Genomic DNA, 5,205 nt, shown 5'->3' on the forward strand with positions numbered 1-5,205 from the left:
TGTGTACTACACATTACGATCAAGAAAATACAAACAGAATTCTTTTACTTTTTATTACTTTTCTGTTTTCCCTCAGTATACATAATATATGTTCTACTTCGATTCACCATATTAAAATATTTGTGACGAGATATTTGAGATGAGAATGACTATTTATAATAAGAATAAACTCATTTTAACATGAAAAAATCATTTGAACATGATGATCAGGTAATTGGTCACAAATAAATAATTTTCTTATAGTGATTCTTCTTTTGATCAATGTCATTCACTAATATTCTCAATAATACTGTGAATAAAGTTCTCTTCTTTATCTCGAAATTATGAAAATAATGTTAAAGTGGCACCAGCTGATCACTTCCAAATTAGTTGTCGCTCTTAATTATAGAGAAGTACTTAGTAGTACGTCATTATAAGAAAATTACTCATTTACGATCAGTTAATTCTAATGAAATGATTATTTATAATTAAAATTAATTATAAATAATCTTTTAGTTACAATAAATTAATCACAAAAATTCAATTTTTTTTTGTAGCGCATTCTCATGTTCTTTAATTCGATCTAAAACGTTAATTGTCCAATGTTTTTTACAATGTCCGGTTCATTTGTAAATTTCACACGGTCTGATCACTCTCTGTCGGTAGAGTATTGAAAAAAGAAAAAATCTCTTTTTACTTAACTAATATATAATGTACTTTAATTTCAAACTTCTATAAATTATGATGACGTGTAATTATCTATTAATTTTTAAATTTATTATTTTTAAAAAATTTCATCTGTTAGGTAAAAGTTATTATTTACCTCCGAATTTTTTTTTTTTTTTTTTTTGGTTTGGTTTTCGTGTAGAAATTATGTTTTTATATGAAAAACAGAATTATGGAAATTCGTCTAAATTGGGGGAAGCCTCTCAAAAGAATATCTTGTCGAGCTTTGAGCCTTTGATGACATCCGAATTCCCGATGAGTTGACTTGGATAGATCAGCTTTGACTAGATTCTTTCATTTTTATTTTATTTTATTGTTAGTTGATTACGGCTGTGTTTATATATTGAGGGGATATCATATAATTCGAGTTCATATGTAAATAATAATATTTTATAAAAAAATAATATTCATTATCTTAATTCTCATCATCTTTTTATTATCTGTAATATTATATGATAGGTTTATAAGTGAAATATAATAAATAATTTTTAATCATCTAATACCACATCACAAGATGATGAAAGAATGATAAAAATTAAAATGATGAGTAGTATTACTCTTTTATAAATCTCATTGAGATGTATTAAATATAAACAAATTGAGATATATGTTTGAATAAATAAAATAGGTTGAGATATATTTAATTTTTTTTATGTGAAATTAAAAAAGGTAATGACTAATGAGTCTTATCGATAATTAATTTGAGATAGATTAAATTGATTTTAATAACCAAACATACCTTATATCCAAATTGAGCACGCTAAAGGAGTAGAATCTTCTCATTTCTATATATTCTTTTGACATTTTTTGTATGCTAGTAGTACTAGAATCCGTATGCGTAGGACATACAGATTCTAGTATAACATTATTATAATCTTCGAGCACATGAATAATTCATTTTATAAAAGGTAATAATATGTGTAACTATTTTGCATTTTGACTTCCGATATGCTTAGTAGTAACAAATACTGGAGTACCATTTTCTGACTTGCATATTGCTGCTGTTGTACTACCTACTCTCTTTATAGCTACATCAAAAAATAGAGTGTAATGACTTGTAGGTGTTGATTTCCACTTATGACTTTCATTAACTTGTTTACTGGCCCACGCATTACAATGATCATTGTAAGTTTTGAGAGCTCCAAAAATGAAGTTATTGACATTTGAGATTAGAGTCTCATGAACAACCTTGTTCCTTATCATCCAGATACTATCCATAGCATTAATGGCAAAAATTTGAAAATTTTGTTCCTCACTATGGGGTATGTTCAGTTTTTCTATAAGGGAGATTATGCATTCCATCCATTTGCATATTTCTTCATTTGCAAAGCATTATATATTTAAAGGCCACGGGAAATTTCTCCAAAGAATTCTAGTGAATGGGCATCACAACAATAGATGAGTTTGTGACTCTTCCTCACCTTTGCAGATAGGACAGCTAGCTTCTTCAACAATAAGTAGGATGACTCTTTTGATTAAAGATTTTGTGAGGATAATCTCATTTAAAATTTTCCAATTCAGCAGCTTCAACCTATCCTGAATCTTTAATTTCCACAATTTTTTCCAAACATTGGATTGCTCTTGAGAATGGTGGGAGTCTCTTGTAATGGCTGCATAAGCAGATTTGACAGAAAATTTTCTAGAGATGTGGTGCATTCATTGTAGATTATCCTCTTGTATTTGAAAATCAGTTTGTGCTAAAGGAATTTTGAGGATTTCTTTCAATGTGTCAAAATGGAACAAAGTTTGTAGAAGAATGATATTCCATTCTCTAAGTTCTTTCAAGGTGAGTTCAGAAATAGTTAAGGACAAGTCCATTCCTATGGATGAATTCCATTTCTCAAGCACATGAATAATTCATTTTATAAAAAGTAATGATATATGTGTAACTATTTTTATAATTTTTTATACAATCATATTTTAAAATGAAAATATTTACGTAAATTGATGTTATTTTTATAAGTTTGTTTAAAATATAGATGTATAAAATGTTAAAAAAATTATTGTATGTCTATCATTTTCCAAAAGAAACTGATGAAAATTAGCTATATTCAAGGGGAAAAAATGGAGAGCTATGCTAATTGCTAGTTAAGTGATAAGTTATTTGTTACGAAAATGACAATTTCTTATTAAAATAAGTTTGTTTTTGTTACAAATAGTCTTTTTGTTTTTTATATATAGTACGTAACTGCATCAAATATATACAACAGCCAAAAAGTCTTTCTGAATTTAATTTACTCAAATTTTATGCTTATATATATACATATATATATATATTATATAATTTCGTCATAATCAGTTCGATCCCAATTAATACACAATATTCCATCCCAAAAGTACTCTTGGAATAGAAAATCATGTGGGCCATTAATAATATTGTTATTATAATTCTTAAAGGAAGGAAGAGATCACATGCAAAGTTCGGTCTCGATAGACGACACCGGCTCTAATGTTAAGATAATTTGTGAATAATAGTGAGATAATTTGAATTGAATATTATAAAATTAAAATATTATTATAATATTATTTTTATTTAACGATTTAAAAAAGTTAGAATTTTTTTTATTTTTTATTTAAAAGTTTAAAAAAATTATAATAATTAATTTAAAATTTTTATATTTAAATTATATTTAAAAATAATATAAAATAAGATGAGATGATATAAAAACCTGCTAAACTTCAAACAATCAAAACCGCCATGCATGCATTTGAGATGAGATGAAGGTCAAACTTTATTGGTGTCAGACACTTTAGCTTTGTCATTTGTTGTTTTTTTCTTTCTTTTAGAAGGGGGGTCGAGGCCGTACGTAGTAGTATACGATCAAGCATATATATATATATATATAATTTCTATGATTTTTATATATAATTATCACGAGAATTTATTTGAATTAGAGACCCATTAAAAAAGAAAAAGAAAAAAAGGTAATAATTAATTAGGAAGGTACTGTAGAATGCCTTTCCAGTACTTTGCTTTGGTGGTTAAGGGCAGAGAGTTTGAATCGCACTTTTCAAACAAAAACGACATGTGATATATATCGTTGTCTTGACTCTTGACAAACGACAAATTAGACACATTCAAAACATCTCTCATGCACCCTTTCTACGACATATGTATCGGTGATTGTTGACTATGAAACAACATCTTTGATCTATGGCTAGTTAGCTAGCTACTTCTATTAATTTGGTGCAAAATACAAAGCCGCCCAACAACGTTCAGTTCGTTCAAATTCTGGAGTTCAAATGTCAATGACTTTTTGTTCCAACACCAATTTTTCCCCTCTTGTGAATAAAAAAATTGAGAATAATATTCTTTTAATATTCAATATAAAAAAAATAAATATTTATGATTAATTATTTACAACAAAAATGACTATTTATAACGAGAAAATATTCATTTTAACAAGAAATAGTCATTTTAGCAAAAAAATAATTGGTTACAAATAAAAAATTTTCTTTTAATGATTTTAGGCAGTTTTAATTTAAGTGATTAAACTATATATATATATATATATATATATATGAAAAAAAACTTCTTATCAACCACTATATATTCACCACTTCACACTACATCGTATGAAAAATACTCACAAAATTATAGGTGTAGAATGTAAAAATAAATAGTAATTGATACATAACATTTCTTATATATATATACACACAAATACATACATATACATGAAGTAAGTTTATATACTAAATAATTATAATTAAGATGATGAAATTTAGCATGAAAAAATCTAAAGTTCTGGTGACGTTTTGGAGGAAAAGTGAGTGTATCATAAAGAAAAGTTTTCTTCCAAACGATTTCGCGTATCAAACCGTACACTAATATTAAATGTAAGATATTTATTTAATGAAACAATACATTAAAGATAAAAATAATTTTTGTGAGATAAAAACTTTTTTTTTTCTCTCTAAATTTTTTTTTATAATAAAAAATTATATAAATATTGATATACTATTTAGTGTGCTAAATTATTTATACCTAATAAATTTCGTACTGGAATATTCACAAGATAAATATGTATATATATATATATATATATTGCATGCGTCGGATCTATACCATGCAATCACAGACCTTGAGGTCCATGACTGGTGGGGGAGACATCTTTTTCTTTTTCGAAAACACAATCCTGACGTGAATGGAGAACAGTAATATCTTAGGGCATGCATCAACCTTTGTATAGCTAAGTACATGGATTTCAACTCCTACAGCGTCCTAGCTTAGGTCATGTGTTGGCCTGTTTGTTAGATGTGACTTGAAAAACAAAACAAAGAAACAAATTATTCTATATCTTCATCATTATTATGTACCCACTAAATAGTTATTCATTATTGCATGAAAATGAGTGTTAACTCGTAGATAAAAGGGTATTATATTACATAATAATTAATAATGTCACTGCAACAAATTAGTTTTTTTTTTCACGGATAATTATGTCGTAATTAATTTATATTTCTATCTAAAATAACTTTTTTTCTCAATTTTAAGTT

This window comes from Juglans microcarpa x Juglans regia, chromosome 6S (assembly GCF_004785595.1).
Source record: "Juglans microcarpa x Juglans regia isolate MS1-56 chromosome 6S, Jm3101_v1.0, whole genome shotgun sequence".
In the NCBI taxonomy this organism is placed as follows: domain Eukaryota; kingdom Viridiplantae; phylum Streptophyta; class Magnoliopsida; order Fagales; family Juglandaceae; genus Juglans; species Juglans microcarpa x Juglans regia.